Source organism: Prenolepis imparis, unplaced genomic scaffold (assembly GCF_030444845.1).
Source record: "Prenolepis imparis isolate NDT839.2.m4 unplaced genomic scaffold, iyPreImpa1.0 SCAF_95, whole genome shotgun sequence".
NCBI lineage: Eukaryota > Metazoa > Arthropoda > Insecta > Hymenoptera > Formicidae > Prenolepis > Prenolepis imparis.
The window spans coordinates 62,160-81,691 of NW_028141253.1; the positions used below are offsets into that span (position 1 = coordinate 62,160).

A 19,532-nucleotide genomic window follows, 5' to 3' on the forward strand; every position below is an offset into this window, starting at 1 on the left:
GGGTATCGCGGCTTAATAATTTTAAATTTCATTAATTTAAAACGCGCCAAAAATTATTCTTTCATATATTTTAACAGTACATTGTCTACACATTATGACTGTACCATCAGAATACCAGCCTACAAACTTTTTGATATGATATGCGTAATATAATTGCGCGCCGTATGGGAATCGCGGCTTAGAAGTTTTAATTTGCAATATTTTAAAACGCGCAAAATATTATTCTTTCATATATTATAACAGTACATTGTCTACACATTATGATGGTACCATCAGAATATCAGCCTACAAACTTTTTAATATGATATGCGTAATATAATTTTGCACCATATGGGTATCGCGGCTTAATAATTTTAAATTTCATTAATCTAAAACGCGCCAAAAATTATTCTTTCATATATTTTAACAGTACATTGTCTACACATTATGATGGTACCATCAGAATATCAGCCTACAAACTTTTTGATATAATATGCAGAATATAATTGTGCGCCGTATGGGAATCGCGGCTTAAAAGTTTTAATTTTCAATATTTTAAAACGCGCCAAAAATAATTCTTTGATATATTTTAACAGTACATTGTCTACACATTATGATGGTATCATCAGAATACCAGCCTACAAACTTTTTGATATGATATGCGTAATATAATTTTGCGCCGTATGGGTATCGCGGCTTAATAATTTTAAATTTCATTAATTTAAAACGCGCCAAAAATTATTCTTTCCTATATATTTTAACAGTACATTGTCTACACATTATGACTGTACCATCAGTATACCAGCCTACAAACTTTTTGATATGATATGCGTAATATAATTGCGCGCCGTATGGGAATCGCGGCTTAGAAGTTTTAATTTTCAATATTTCAAAACTCGCCAAAAATAATTCTTTCATATATTTTAACAGTACATTGTCTACACATTATGACTGTACCATCAGAATACCAGCCTACAAACTTTTTGATATGATATGCGTAATATAATTGCGCGCCGTATGAGTATCGCGGCTTAATAATTTTAAATTTCATTAATTTAAAACGCGCCAAAAATTATTCTTTCATATATTTTAACAGTACATTGTCTACACATTATGATGGTACCATCAGAATACCAGCCTACAAACTTTTTGATATGATATGCGTAATATAATTGCGCGCCGTATGGGAATCGCGGTTTAGAAGTTTTAATTTGCAATATTTTAAAACGCGCCAAAAATAATTCTTTCATATATTTTAACAGTACATTGTCTACACATTATGATGATACCATCAGAATACCAGCCTACAAACTTTTTGATATGATATGCGTAATATAATTTTGCGCCGTATGGGTATCGCGGCTTAATAATTTTAAATTTCATTAATTTAAAACGCGCCAAAAATTATTCTTTCATATATTTTAACAGTACATTGTCTACACATTATGATGGTACCATCAGAATACCAGCCTACAAACTTTTTGATATGATATGCGTAATATAATTGCGCGCCGTATGGGAATCGCGGTTTAGAAGTTTTAATTTGCAATATTTTAAAACGCGCCAAAAATTATTCTTTCATATATTTTAACAGTACATTGTCTACACATTATGATGGTACCATCAGAATACCAGCCTACAAACTTTTTGATATAATATGCAGAATATAATTGTGCGCCGTATGGGAATCGCGGCTTAAAAGTTTTAATTTTCAATATTTTAAAACGGGCCAAAAATAATTCTTTGATATATTTTAACAGTACATTGTCTACACATTATGACTGTACCATCAGAATACCAGCCTACAAACTTTTTGATATGATATGCGTAATATAATTGCGCGCCGTATGGGAATCGCGGTTTAGAGGTTTTAATTTTCAATATTTTAAAACGCGCCAAAAATAATTCTTTCATATATTTTAACAGTACATTGTCTACACATTATGATGGTATCATCAGAATACCAGCCTACAAACTTTTTGATATGATATGCGTAATATAATTTTGCGCCGTATGGGTATCGCGGCTTAATAATTTTAAATTTCATTAACTTAAAACGCGCCAAAAATAATTCTTTCATATATTTTAACAGTACATTGTCTACACATTATGATGATACCATCAGAATACCAGCCTACAAACTTTTTGATATGATATGCGTAATATAATTTTGCGCCGTATGGGTATCGCGGCTTAATAATTTTAAATTTCATTAATTTAAAACGCGCCAAAAATTATTCTTTCATATATTTTAACAGTACATTGTCTACACATTATGATGGCACCATCAGAATACCACCCTACAAACTTTTTGATATAATATGCAGAATATAATTGTGCGCCGTATGGGAATCGCGGCTTAAAAGTTTTAATTTTCAATATTTTAAAACGCGCCAAAAATAATTCTTTGATATATTTTAACAGTACATTGTCTACACATTATGACTGTACCATCAGAATACCAGCCTACAAACTTTTTGATATGATATGCGTAATATAATTGCGCGCCGTATGGGAATCGCGGCTTAGAAGTTTTAATTTTCAATATTTCAAAACGCGCCAAAAATAATTCTTTCATATATTTTAACAGTACATTGTCTACACATTATGATGGTATCATCAGAATACCAGCCTACAAACTTTTTGATATGATATGCGTAATATAATTTTGCGCCGTATGGGTATCGCGGCTTAATAATTTTAAATTTCATTAATTTAAAACGCGCCAAAAATTATTCTTTCATATATTTTAACAGTACATTGTCTACACATTATGACTGTACCATCAGTATACCAGCCTACAAACTTTTTGATATGATATGCGTAATATAATTGCGCGCCGTATGGGAATCGCGGCTTAGAAGTTTTAATTTTCAATATTTTAAAACGCGCCAAAAATAATTCTTTCATATATTTTAACAGTACATTGTCTACACATTATGATGATACCATCAGAATACCAGCCTACAAACTTTTTGATATGATATGCGTAATATAATTTTGCGCCGTATGGGTATCGCGGCTTAATAATTTTAAATTTCATTAATTTAAAACGCGCCAAAAATTATTCTTTCATATATTTTAACAGTACATTGTCTACACATTATGATGGTACCATCAGAATACCAGCCTACAAACTTTTTGATATGATATGCCTAATATAATTTTGCACCGTATGGGTATCGCGGCTTAATAATTTTAAATTTCATTAATTTAAAACGCGCCAATAATTATTCTTTCATATATTTTAACAGTACATTGTCTACACATTATGACTGTACCATCAGAATACCAGCCTACAAACTTTTTGATATGATATGCGTAATATAATTGCGCGCCGTATGAGTATCGCGGCTTAATAATTTTAAATTTCATTAATTTAAAACGCGCCAAAAATTATTCTTTCATATATTTTAACAGTACATTGTCTACACATTATGATGGTACCATCAGAATATCAGCCTACAAACTTTTTGATATGATATGCGTAATATAATTTTGCGCCGTATGGGTATCGCGGCTTAGAAGTTTTAATTTTCAATATTTTAAAACGCGCCAAAAATAATTCTTTCATATATTTTAACAGTACATAGTCTACACATTATGACTGTACCATCAGAATACCAGCCTACAAACTTTTTGATATGATATGCGTAATATAATTTTGCGCCGTATGGGTATCGCGGCTTAATAATTTTAAATTTCATTAATTTAAAACGCGCCAATAATTATTCTTTCATATATTTTAACAGTACATAGTCTACACATTATGACTGCACCATCAGAATACTAGCCTACAAACTTTTTGATTTGATATGCGTAATATAATTTTGCGCCGTATGGGTATCGCGGCTTAATAATTTTAAATTTCATTAATTTAAAACGCGCCAAAAATTATTCTTTCATATATTTTAACAGTACATTGTCTACACATTATGACTGTACCATCAGAATACCAGCCTACAAACTTTTTGATATGATATGCGTAATAGAATTGCGCGCCGTATGGGAATCGCGGCTTAGAAGTTTTAATTTGCAATATTTTAAAACGCGCCAAAAATTATTCTTTCATATATTTTAACAGTACATTGTCTACACATTATGATGGTACCATCAGAATACCAGCCTACAAACTTTTTGATCTAAAATACGTAAAATGAATCCGCGCCGTATGGGAATCGCGGCTTAGAAGTTTTAATTTTCAATAATTCAAAACGCGCCAAAAATAATTCTTTCATATATTTTAACAGTACATTGTCTACACATTATGATGGTATCATCAGAATACCAACCTACAAACTTTTTGATATGATATGCGTAATATAATTTTGCGCCGTATGGGTATCGCGGCTTAATAATTTTAAATTTCATTAATTTAAAACGCGCCAAAAATTATTCTTTCATATATTTTAACAGTACATTGTCTACACATTATGACTGTACCATCAGAATACCAGCCTACAAACTTTTTGATATGATATGCGTAATATAATTGCGCGCCGTATGAGTATCGCGGCTTAATAATTTTAAATTTCATTAATTTAAAACGCGCCAAAAATTATTCTTTCATATATTTTAACAGTACATTGTCTACACATTATGATGGTACCATCAGAATATCAGCCTACAAACTTTTTGATATGATATGCGTAATATAATTTTGCGCCGTATGGGTATCGCGGCTTAGAAGTTTTAATTTTCAATATTTTAAAACGCGCCAAAAATAATTCTTTCATATATTTTAACAGTACATAGTCTACACATTATGACTGTACCATCAGAATACCAGCCTACAAACTTTTTGATATGATATGCGTAATATAATTTTGCGCCGTATGGGTATCGCGGCTTAATAATTTTAAATTTCATTAATTTAAAACGCGCCAATAATTATTCTTTCATATATTTTAACAGTACATAGTCTACACATTATGACTGCACCATCAGAATACTAGCCTACAAACTTTTTGATTTGATATGCGTAATATAATTTTGCGCCGTATGGGTATCGCGGCTTAATAATTTTAAATTTCATTAATTTAAAACGCGCCAAAAATTATTCTTTCATATATTTTAACAGTACATTGTCTACACATTATGACTGTACCATCAGAATACCAGCCTACAAACTTTTTGATATGATATGCGTAATAGAATTGCGCGCCGTATGGGAATCGCGGCTTAGAAGTTTTAATTTGCAATATTTTAAAACGCGCCAAAAATTATTCTTTCATATATTTTAACAGTACATTGTCTACACATTATGATGGTACCATCAGAATACCAGCCTACAAACTTTTTGATCTAAAATACGTAAAATGAATCCGCGCCGTATGGGAATCGCGGCTTAGAAGTTTTAATTTTCAATAATTCAAAACGCGCCAAAAATAATTCTTTCATATATTTTAACAGTACATTGTCTACACATTATGATGGTATCATCAGAATACCAACCTACAAACTTTTTGATATGATATGCGTAATATAATTTTGCGCCGTATGGGTATCGCGGCTTAATAATTTTAAATTTCATTAATTTAAAACGCGCCAAAAATTATTCTTTCATATATTTTAACAGTACATTGTCTACACATTATGACTGTACCATCAGAATACCAGCCTACAAACTTTTTGATATGATATGCGTAATATAATTGCGCGCCGTATGGGAATCGCGGCTTAGAAGTTTTAATTTGCAATATTTTAAAACGCGCAAAATGTTATTCTTTCATATATTATAACAGTACATTGTCTACACATTATGATGGTACCATCAGAATATCAGCCTACAAACTTTTTAATATGATATGCGTAATATAATTTTGCACCATATGGGTATCGCGGCTTAATAATTTTAAATTTCATTAATCTAAAACGCGCCAAAAATTATTCTTTCATATATTTTAACAGTACATTGTCTACACATTATGATGGTACCATCAGAATATCAGCCTACAAACTTTTTGATATAATATGCAGAATATAATTGTGCGCCGTATGGGAATCGCGGCTTAAAAGTTTTAATTTTCAATATTTTAAAACGCGCCAAAAATAATTCTTTGATATATTTTAACAGTACATTGTCTACACATTATGACTGTACCATCAGAATACCAGCCTACAAACTTTTTGATATGATATGCGTAATATAATTGCGCGCCGTATGGGAATCGCGGCTTAGAAGTTTTAATTTTCAATATTTCAAAACGCGCCAAAAATAATTCTTTCATATATTTTAACAGTACATTGTCTACACATTATGATGGTATCATCAGAATACCAGCCTACAAACTTTTTGATATGATATGCGTAATATAATTTTGCGCCGTATGGGTATCGCGGCTTAATAATTTTAAATTTCATTAATTTAAAACGCGCCAAAAATTATTCTTTCCTATATATTTTAACAGTACATTGTCTACACATTATGACTGTACCATCAGTATACCAGCCTACAAACTTTTTGATATGATATGCGTAATATAATTGCGCGCCGTATGGGAATCGCGGCTTAGAAGTTTTAATTTTCAATATTTCAAAACTCGCCAAAAATAATTCTTTCATATATTTTAACAGTACATTGTCTACACATTATGACTGTACCATCAGAATACCAGCCTACAAACTTTTTGATATGATATGCGTAATATAATTGCGCGCCGTATGAGTATCGCGGCTTAATAATTTTAAATTTCATTAATTTAAAACGCGCCAAAAATTATTCTTTCATATATTTTAACAGTACATTGTCTACACGTTATGATGGTACCATCAGAATATCAGCCTACAAACTTTTTGATATGATATGCGTAATATAATTTTGCGCCGTATGGGTATCGCGGCTTAGAAGTTTTAATTTTCAATATTTTAAAAAGCGCCAAAAATAATTCTTTCATATATTTTAACAGTACATAGTCTACACATTATGACTGTACAATCAGAATACCAGCCTACAAACTTTTTGATATGATATGCGTAATATAATTTTGCGCCGTATGGGTATCGCGGCTTAATAATTTTAAATTTCATTAATTTAAAACGCGCCAATAATTATTCTTTCATATATTTTAACAGTACATAGTCTACACATTATGACTGTACCATCAGAATACCAGCCTACAAACTTTTTGATATAATATGCGGAATATAATTGTGCGCCGTATGGGAATCGCGGCTTAGAAGTTTTAATTTTCAATATTTTAAAACGCGCCAAAAATAATTCTTTCATATATTTTAACAGTACATTGTCTACACATTATGATGGTACCATCAGAATATCAGCCTACAAACTTTTTAATATGATATGCGTAATATAATTTTGCACCATATGGGTATCGCGGCTTAATAATTTTAAATTTCATTAATCTAAAACGCGCCAAAAATTATTCTTTCATATATTTTAACAGTACATTGTCTACACATTATGATGGTACCATCAGAATACCAGCCTACAAACTTTTTGATATAATATGCGGAATATAATTGTGCGCCGTATGGGAATCGCGGCTTAGAAGTTTTAATTTTCAATATTTTAAAACGCGCCAAAAATAATTCTTTCATATATTTTAACAGTACATTGTCTACACATTATGACTGTACCATCAGAATACCAGCCTACAAACTTTTTGATATGATATGCGTAATAGAATTGCGCGCCGTATGGGAATCGCGGCTTAGAAGTTTTAATTTGCAATATTTTAAAACGCGCCAAAAATTATTCTTTCATATATTTTAACAGTACATTGTCTACACATTATGATGGTACCATCAGAATACCAGCCTACAAACTTTTTGATCTAAAATACGTAAAATGAATCCGCGCCGTATGGGAATCGCGGCTTAGAAGTTTTAATTTTCAATAATTCAAAACGCGCCAAAAATAATTCTTTCATATATTTTAACAGTACATTGTCTACACATTATGATGGTATCATCAGAATACCAACCTACAAACTTTTTGATATGATATGCGTAATATAATTTTGCGCCGTATGGGTATCGCGGCTTAATAATTTTAAATTTCATTAATTTAAAACGCGCCAATAATTATTCTTTCATATATTTTAACAGTACATAGTCTACACATTATGACTGTACCATCAGAATACCAGCCTACAAACTTTTTGAGATGATATGCGTAATATAATTTTGCGCCGTATGGGTATCGCGGCTTAATAATTTTAAATTTCATTAATTTAAAACGCGCCAAAAATTATTCTTTCATATATTTTAACAGTACATTGTCTACACATTATGATGGTACCATCAGAATACCAGCCTACAAACTTTTTGATCTAAAATACGTAAAATGAATCCGCGCCGTATGGGAATCGCGGCTTAGAAGTTTTAATTTTCAATAATTCAAAACGCGCCAAAAATAATTCTTTCATATATTTTAGCAGTACATTGTCTACACATTATGATGGTATCATCAAAATACCAACCTACAAACTTTTTGATATGATATGCGTAATATAATTTTGCGCCGTATGGGTATCGCGGCTTAATAATTTTAAATTTCATTAATTTAAAACGCGCCAAAAATTATTCTTTCATATATTTTAACAGTACATTGTCTACACATTATGACTGTACCATCAGAATACCAGCCTACAAACTTTTTGATATGATATGCGTAATATAATTGCGCGCCGTATGGGAATCGCGGCTTAGAAGTTTTAATTTGCAATATTTTAAAACGCGCAAAATATTATTCTTTCATATATTATAACAGTACATTGTCTACACATTATGATGGTACCATCAGAATATCAGCCTACAAACTTTTTAATATGATATGCGTAATATAATTTTGCACCATATGGGTATCGCGGCTTAATAATTTTAAATTTCATTAATCTAAAACGCGCCAAAAATTATTCTTTCATATATTTTAACAGTACATTGTCTACACATTATGATGGTACCATCAGAATACCAGCCTACAAACTTTTTGATATAATATGCGGAATATAATTGTGCGCCGTATGGGAATCGCGGCTTAGAAGTTTTAATTTTCAATATTTTAAAACGCGCCAAAAATAATTCTTTCATATATTTTAACAGTACATTGTCTACACATTATGACTGTACCATCAGAATACCAGCCTACAAACTTTTTGATATGATATGCGTAATAGAATTGCGCGCCGTATGGGAATCGCGGCTTAGAAGTTTTAATTTGCAATATTTTAAAACGCGCCAAAAATTATTCTTTCATATATTTTAACAGTACATTGTCTACACATTATGATGGTACCATCAGAATACCAGCCTACAAACTTTTTGATCTAAAATACGTAAAATGAATCCGCGCCGTATGGGAATCGCGGCTTAGAAGTTTTAATTTTCAATAATTCAAAACGCGCCAAAAATAATTCTTTCATATATTTTAACAGTACATTGTCTACACATTATGATGGTATCATCAGAATACCAACCTACAAACTTTTTGATATGATATGCGTAATATAATTTTGCGCCGTATGGGTATCGCGGCTTAATAATTTTAAATTTCATTAATTTAAAACGCGCCAAAAATTATTCTTTCATATATTTTAACAGTACATTGTCTACACATTATGACTGTACCATCAGAATACCAGCCTACAAACTTTTTGATATGATATGCGTAATATAATTGCGCGCCGTATGGGAATCGCGGCTTAGAAGTTTTAATTTGCAATATTTTAAAACGCGCAAAATATTATTCTTTCATATATTATAACAGTACATTGTCTACACATTATGATGGTACCATCAGAATATCAGCCTACAAACTTTTTAATATGATATGCGTAATATAATTTTGCACCATATGGGTATCGCGGCTTAATAATTTTAAATTTCATTAATCTAAAACGCGCCAAAAATTATTCTTTCATATATTTTAACAGTACATTGTCTACACATTATGATGGTACCATCAGAATATCAGCCTACAAACTTTTTGATATAATATGCAGAATATAATTGTGCGCCGTATGGGAATCGCGGCTTAAAAGTTTTAATTTTCAATATTTCAAAACGCGCCAAAAATAATTCTTTGATATATTTTAACAGTACATTGTCTACACATTATGATGGTATCATCAGAATACCAGCCTACAAACTTTTTGATATGATATGCGTAATATAATTTTGCGCCGTATGGGTATCGCGGCTTAATAATTTTAAATTTCATTAATTTAAAACGCGCCAAAAATTATTCTTTCCTATATATTTTAACAGTACATTGTCTACACATTATGACTGTACCATCAGTATACCAGCCTACAAACTTTTTGATATGATATGCGTAATATAATTGCGCGCCGTATGGGAATCGCGGCTTAGAAGTTTTAATTTTCAATATTTCAAAACTCGCCAAAAATAATTCTTTCATATATTTTAACAGTACATTGTCTACACATTATGACTGTACCATCAGAATACCAGCCTACAAACTTTTTGATATGATATGCGTAATATAATTGCGCGCCGTATGAGTATCGCGGCTTAATAATTTTAAATTTCATTAATTTAAAACGCGCCAAAAATTATTCTTTCATATATTTTAACAGTACATTGTCTACACATTATGATGGTACCATCAGAATACCAGCCTACAAACTTTTTGATATGATATGCGTAATATAATTGCGCGCCGTATGGGAATCGCGGTTTAGAAGTTTTAATTTGCAATATTTTAAAACGCGCCAAAAATAATTCTTTCATATATTTTAACAGTACATTGTCTACACATTATGATGATACCATCAGAATACCAGCCTACAAACTTTTTGATATGATATGCGTAATATAATTTTGCGCCGTATGGGTATCGCGGCTTAATAATTTTAAATTTCATTAATTTAAAACGCGCCAAAAATTATTCTTTCATATATTTTAACAGTACATTGTCTACACATTATGATGGTACCATCAGAATACCAGCCTACAAACTTTTTGATATGATATGCGTAATATAATTGCGCGCCGTATGGGAATCGCGGTTTAGAAGTTTTAATTTGCAATATTTTAAAACGCGCCAAAAATTATTCTTTCATATATTTTAACAGTACATTGTCTACACATTATGATGGTACCATCAGAATACCAGCCTACAAACTTTTTGATATAATATGCAGAATATAATTGTGCGCCGTATGGGAATCGCGGCTTAAAAGTTTTAATTTTCAATATTTTAAAACGGGCCAAAAATAATTCTTTGATATATTTTAACAGTACATTGTCTACACATTATGACTGTACCATCAGAATACCAGCCTACAAACTTTTTGATATGATATGCGTAATATAATTGCGCGCCGTATGGGAATCGCGGTTTAGAGGTTTTAATTTTCAATATTTTAAAACGCGCCAAAAATAATTCTTTCATATATTTTAACAGTACATTGTCTACACATTATGATGGTATCATCAGAATACCAGCCTACAAACTTTTTGATATGATATGCGTAATATAATTTTGCGCCGTATGGGTATCGCGGCTTAATAATTTTAAATTTCATTAACTTAAAACGCGCCAAAAATAATTCTTTCATATATTTTAACAGTACATTGTCTACACATTATGATGATACCATCAGAATACCAGCCTACAAACTTTTTGATATGATATGCGTAATATAATTTTGCGCCGTATGGGTATCGCGGCTTAATAATTTTAAATTTCATTAATTTAAAACGCGCCAAAAATTATTCTTTCATATATTTTAACAGTACATTGTCTACACATTATGATGGCACCATCAGAATACCACCCTACAAACTTTTTGATATAATATGCAGAATATAATTGTGCGCCGTATGGGAATCGCGGCTTAAAAGTTTTAATTTTCAATATTTTAAAACGCGCCAAAAATAATTCTTTGATATATTTTAACAGTACATTGTCTACACATTATGACTGTACCATCAGAATACCAGCCTACAAACTTTTTGATATGATATGCGTAATATAATTGCGCGCCGTATGGGAATCGCGGCTTAGAAGTTTTAATTTTCAATATTTCAAAACGCGCCAAAAATAATTCTTTCATATAATTTAACAGTACATTGTCTACACATTATGATGGTATCATCAGAATACCAGCCTACAAACTTTTTGATATGATATGCGTAATATAATTTTGCGCCGTATGGGTATCGCGGCTTAATTATTTTAAATTTCATTAATTTAAAACGCGCCAAAAATTATTCTTTCATATATTTTAACAGTACATTGTCTACACATTATGACTGTACCATCAGTATACCAGCCTACAAACTTTTTGATATGATATGCGTAATATAATTGCGCGCCGTATGGGAATCGCGGCTTAGAAGTTTTAATTTTCAATATTTTAAAACGCGCCAAAAATAATTCTTTCATATATTTTAACAGTACATTGTCTACACATTATGATGATACCATCAGAATACCAGCCTACAAACTTTTTGATATGATATGCGTAATATAATTTTGCGCCGTATGGGTATCGCGGCTTAATAATTTTAAATTTCATTAATTTAAAACGCGCCAATAATTATTCTTTCATATATTTTAACAGTACATTGTCTACACATTATGACTGTACCATCAGAATACCAGCCTACAAACTTTTTGATATGATATGCGTAATATAATTGCGCGCCGTATGAGTATCGCGGCTTAATAATTTTAAATTTCATTAATTTAAAACGCGCCAAAAATTATTCTTTCATATATTTTAACAGTACATTGTCTACACATTATGATGGTACCATCAGAATATCAGCCTACAAACTTTTTGATATGATATGCGTAATATAATTTTGCGCCGTATGGGTATCGCGGCTTAGAAGTTTTAATTTTCAATATTTTAAAACGCGCCAAAAATAATTCTTTCATATATTTTAACAGTACATAGTCTACACATTATGACTGTACCATCAGAATACCAGCCTACAAACTTTTTGATATGATATGCGTAATATAATTTTGCGCCGTATGGGTATCGCGGCTTAATAATTTTAAATTTCATTAATTTAAAACGCGCCAATAATTATTCTTTCATATATTTTAACAGTACATAGTCTACACATTATGACTGCACCATCAGAATACTAGCCTACAAACTTTTTGATTTGATATGCGTAATATAATTTTGCGCCGTATGGGTATCGCGGCTTAATAATTTTAAATTTCATTAATTTAAAACGCGCCAAAAATTATTCTTTCATATATTTTAACAGTACATTGTCTACACATTATGACTGTACCATCAGTATACCAGCCTACAAACTTTTTGATATGATATGCGTAATATAATTGCGCGCCGTATGGGAATCGCGGCTTAGAAGTTTTAATTTTCAATATTTTAAAACGCGCCAAAAATAATTCTTTCATATATTTTAACAGTACATTGTCTACACATTATGATGATACCATCAGAATACCAGCCTACAAACTTTTTGATATGATATGCGTAATATAATTTTGCGCCGTATGGGTATCGCGGCTTAATAATTTTAAATTTTATTAATTTAAAACGTGCCAAAAATTATTCTTTCATATATTTTAACAGTACATTGTCTACACATTATGATGGTACCATCAGAATACCAGCCTACAAACTTTTTGATATGATATGCGTAATATAATTTTGCACCGTATGGGTATCGCGGCTTAATAATTTTAAATTTCATTAATTTAAAACGCGCCAATAATTATTCTTTCATATATTTTAACAGTACATTGTCTACACATTATGACTGTACCATCAGAATACCAGCCTACAAACTTTTTGATATGATATGCGTAATATAATTGCGCGCCGTATGAGTATCGCGGCTTAATAATTTTAAATTTCATTAATTTAAAACGCGCCAAAAATTATTCTTTCATATATTTTAACAGTACATTGTCTACACATTATGATGGTACCATCAGAATATCAGCCTACAAACTTTTTGATATGATATGCGTAATATAATTTTGCGCCGTATGGGTATCGCGGCTTAGAAGTTTTAATTTTCAATATTTTAAAACGCGCCAAAAATAATTCTTTCATATATTTTAATAGTACATAGTCTACACATTATGACTGTACCATCAGAATACCAGCCTACAAACTTTTTGATATGATATGCGTAATATAATTTTGCGCCGTATGGGTATCGCGGCTTAATAATTTTAAATTTCATTAATTTAAAACGCGCCAATAATTATTCTTTCATATATTTTAACAGTACATTGTCTACACATTATGACTGTACCATCAGAATATCAGCCTACAAACTTTTTGATATGATATGCGTAATATAATTTTGCGCCGTATGGGTATCGCGGCTTAATAATTTTAAATTTCATTAATTTAAAACGCGCCAAAAATTATTCTGAAAAAACATTAATATTTTTATATAACGTTAGTTTAAACTTGATTAATATTTTTTGACAGAAATCATTTGATTAAAGGTTTAATTTGCTAATTAAATTTTAAAATATTAATATGTTAAAAAGTTTAAAATAGTAATATGTTGTGTATATTACGTTATTATACTTTATTTTCGATTAATATTATTTGACGGAAAATAGCTGTTTACTGTCAAAAATATTAACAATGTTTAAAGTAGCTAATTTCTATCAAAAAGTATTAATAAATACTTTCGTTAATAAAATCATATTTTGACGTTATGATTAACTCGATTCACAAAAGATTTTTATAGAAAATTCTATTTTGTTTGCACTTCTGTTTTAGATTTAAATACTAAATTTTTATGTATTGCATTATTAATTAATAAATATTTTTTTATGCGTTGATTGTAATACATGCATGAGAATATGTGAATTAATTATGCAATGCATAAATATTTATTATTTATATCTTTAACAGGGGAATAAAAAAACAGAATTTTCCACAAGAATTTTTCGGTCAAAATATCTGCCCTTCTATTAGATTCGTGCGTCTGTACACATACATCCACCACGCTGCACGTCTCGTGCGAGACTGACGGCAAGACTCTGAGCAACGGCATCGCCTAATACAATCTATATGTCCACCACGCTGCGCGCCTCGCGCGAGACTGACGACTGACGATCAGTCTCGCAATCGCAATGTCTCGAGAATCGAGAATCAGCCTCGCGCGAGATGCGCAGCGTGGCGGACGTGTAGTGTGTAGGGTGCGCTTGGCGATACCGCTGCTCAGTCTTGCGGTCAGTCTCGCACGAGACGTGCAGCGTGGGGGATATATGTGTACAGACGCACGAATCTGATAGAAGCATAGATATTTTGATCGAAAGATTCTTGTAGATAATTTTATTTTTTTTTGTTTTCTGTTCAAGATTTAAGTAATAAATATTTATGCATTGCATAATTAATTCACATATTATTATGCATGCATTGCAATCAATACATAAAGAGGTATATATTAATTAATTATGCAATGCATAAAAATTTAGTATTTAAATCTAAAACAAGTGCGAACAAAGAAATAGAATTTTCTGTTAGACTGTTTTGATAATCGAGATAATCACAACGTCGAGACTAATTACGATTTTATGGACGAGAAGATTTATTAATATTTTTTATAGAAATTAGCTACTTTAAACTTGGTTATTATTTTTGACAGTTATCAGCTGATTTCTGTCAAAAAATATTAATCGAGGATAAAGTATTATCAACATTACTACTTTAATTTCTATAACGTATTATTACTCTGTAATTTAATTAGCAAATAAATGCTTTAGTAATGTTTTTTGACAGAAATCAGCTGATTAAAGCGCCAATTTGTTAATGAAGGTTTTAAATAATATATTTTAAAAATTAAAATAATAATTTGTTTAAAATAATATGTTATGGAATTTTAAAATAGATTAATATTTTTTGACAGTTTTATCAGTTGAGAGAGAGAGAGAGAGAGAGATTCTGTCAAAAAAATATTATTATTTTAATAATTTTTTTTTTAATATAAAATTGAAGAATGGCGCGCGCGTAGCGCGCGCTTGTGTTGTTCTAGTTTTCTAGTTATTTTTTCTAGTTAAATATATATAAATAAAGGAAATTATTATTATATATATTATATATACATATATATACATATATATATATATCCATAATGAAAAAAGTCATGTAGACCTGAGCAGTTAGCGTTTCGAGTCGATATAAGCGGAATGGGATTGATTTTAAATTATTTTTGAGCATGGTTGGATATTATCAAATCGCATTAGGTGTTAAAATTGATTCATTGTTAAATAAAATGTTTTTATTTCTATATAAGCCGATAGATCCATAGGCGTATCATATAACTTATATAACGAAATAATCAAGCCGGAGTTAAATTTTTGATAAGAATGCACTTAAACATGCACAAAAATAAAGTTAAATTGATCAGATTTCGTAAATTAATTACTATAATTAATCATCTAATTAAGACTGAATATTAATTAAGCGAGATGTTTTTCTATTTAAATTATATGATTTCTATACTTACCGATTCATTGATTTATATATTATTTAGAAATAAAAACATTTTTTTGACGATGGATTAATTTTAATACTTATTGCGATTTGAAATAACCAAATCACGCCCAAAAATAATTTTATTTCAATCCCATTCCGTTTAATTAATATCCTCATTAGTCAAATAAGTATGACAATTGATTTGGGATAAATCTAAACAATATAACTTCATTTTCGGACATATCTGAGTCCATCTTATATAGTTATGAAACATTTAACTCGAGCTTGATTATTTTATTATTCAAGTTATATCTTATTTATTCTGAAACAATTATTATATCATAATCTTTAGCTAATTAAGGATGAATATTAATTAAGCAAGATGGGATTGATTTAAAATTATTTTTGGGCATGGTTAAATAATATCTTTATATAACTTTTTAAGACGAAATAAAAAGAAAATTTAAATTTCAAGTTTGTATAATTGATCTGCGATTACACAGTTCACCAACAAGAACTTGCTCTTAACAAAAAAGGAGATTGTTTCTCGTAATCTTTATAGTGCTGGATAAGATTCAAAATTGTGCTTTCTCGCCCAAATTGTTCTCTATAATATCTTTTTCTTGTAATATTTTTTTTATTGAGTATTATTTTACTTGTATTATTTTTTTTATTATAACTGTATTAATCAATCAAATTTGAAAATTTTCTATTTTATTTTGGTAAATTACGAATATCCTATAAACATTAACCGATAAAATAATATTAAAAGACACAAGTAAGAAATGCATATGTTATTAAATTGCGAATTTACCATGTCTATTGTCTTGTCAACCCAACAATATGACTATGTCAACGTGATATCTGACAGTGACGATGCTGTGATATGTTGTTCATAAGATAACGCATTGTCGTATACATTGTATATAGTTTTTCATTTTGTATAGTTTTTCAGCGCGAAAAACGAAAAATTGCCATTATTTTTCCGCATCAACCGATTAATAAAATACAGTAGACACTTGCGTAATGAATGGTTGAGGATGCATTTTAATCGTATAACTCATTGTAATCGGACACATTCATAAGTATCACAATAACAGTTTCATAAAGGCATTTTAATTATTCAAAAAAGGAACATGTGTTTTCAACAAATTTTGAACGGATCGCACAACAGACGACATGACAGTTTTACACATGACGTGTGTTTATTTCAGATAATACCACTGCAATACTTTTCCCTTATTAAAAGACACCCTGTATATGCAGTATATATATATATATATATGTATATATATATATACATATATATATATACATATATACACACACATATATATCAAAAATTTTTATTTAATTAGTGCAACTATTTAATATCATTATTTTTGTAAAAAATTAAAATAGCTATTTTGTACAACTATTTTAGATTATATTTGATTATAGTTAATTATTCGGTTATATTTGTATTCGATTATATGTATTTATTTCGAAAATATTTGTATAATTTTTTAATTTTTGTTTATGCAATTTTTGATAATATTATTTTTGTGGGATATATATGTATTAGGGAATTAAAATAAATATACTTGGCGCCTTTTTTTACTATTTTAAAAAAGTAAATTTAATTGACGACAAAGAATAAGATATCTTTTCCGATTATTTGAGATTATATCCGCTTGCTTACGATTTTCGAGCACATGGATGGAATATTGTATATCCTTATGATGTATCGTGAGTATGCTTGTTTTGCTAGAATGTTTGATATTATAAAATAATGAGATATCCCAGCAAACATGAGTATATAACTGTTATATTGTCATATTATAATAAAACGAAATGTAACACGCAATATAACACGAATGTACAAGGTTATATACACGTTAGTAGTAATTTCCTACTCATATATATTACAGCTATATAACATTAATGTAACACGTAAATAACATGTTATATAATTTTCTTAAAAATTATATAATACTTACATAACATGTATAAAAATTAGTTGTAATTTCCCATTTATACAAAATTGCAGTGATATAACATAAATATAGCGCGGTATAAGTTATAAAATTGTTATATACATGTTATACATGCAAATATGAAGGTTAGGCGCATGTATGTATATGCGTATATGACAAAAGTACTTACAATTAGTTCAATGTAATTAAATATAAAAATAATAAAATTTAAATAATTTATTTTATAAAATTCTTTTATAATATTTTTAAAAAAATTGTTTTATAAAATTTTTATTTCAAATTAAAAATTTTATTTATATAAAAATAGTAAACTTTACAGCTTAACTTAAATATTATAATATTATGAGCGATTTCTCTCATTCGGACATTTATTTGTTCGCTTTCTAAGTTTTCGATCAGTTCAATATCTGAATTCTCTATTGGGATATATCAGAAAAATTAAACTGACAAAAATTAATTATGACATCTTTTTAATCTTAATAGTCATTTTTTGTAAGCTTTATATAATTCTCATGACTGAAATTTAAATACGAGATAGCTAGATCATCGCGCGTCGCATAGCGGTAAATGAATAAAGAACTAATGATTACTGAATATTGTTATTTTTGGAATATTGCTGTAACATTTCTCATAAAATATTACATATGTTATGTAATATTAAAGTAATGCTAATGTAGCATTTGTTATATAACGTGTAATATTTCAGTTAAGCCGGCGTCACACGATGTACGTTTTTTTGTATGATTAGCTTGTATGCTAGCTTGTATCCTGTACGTTGCTTGGTTTGCTGCATAGAGCGTTGTATAAACACGTCACACGAAGTTGGTTTGCTGTATGGAGTGTTGTATGAAGACGTCAGACGAAAGAAAACGTCAAACTAGGCCGTATTTTTCTCACTTCGTTGACTATTCTTGTCAGAGCTTCATAGCGTAAATGTTTATTGTGATAATTAGGATGCTTCACAGCATATAATGCAGGTTCTTTTTTATATGCCTCTATAAGAGAAACTATTTGTTCTTTATTCCACATTTTTATTAAAATATTAATATTCTGTCAAACGATTTTGACATATCATATCAACAGTGAAGATTGCATTGAATGAAACATTTCCGAAACGCTGATTGGTGCATGCAAGGAAACGAGCACGAAATAA

General features: G+C 29.7%; 1 protein-coding gene across 1 annotated transcript in view; it reads left to right on the forward strand.

Annotated features, from left to right (window-relative positions):
* Positions 1–19,532, forward strand: part of LOC145947518 (very long chain fatty acid elongase AAEL008004-like) — a 51,036-nt gene that overhangs the window by 17,826 nt on the left and 13,678 nt on the right. The gene's annotated exons all lie outside the window — the stretch shown is intronic.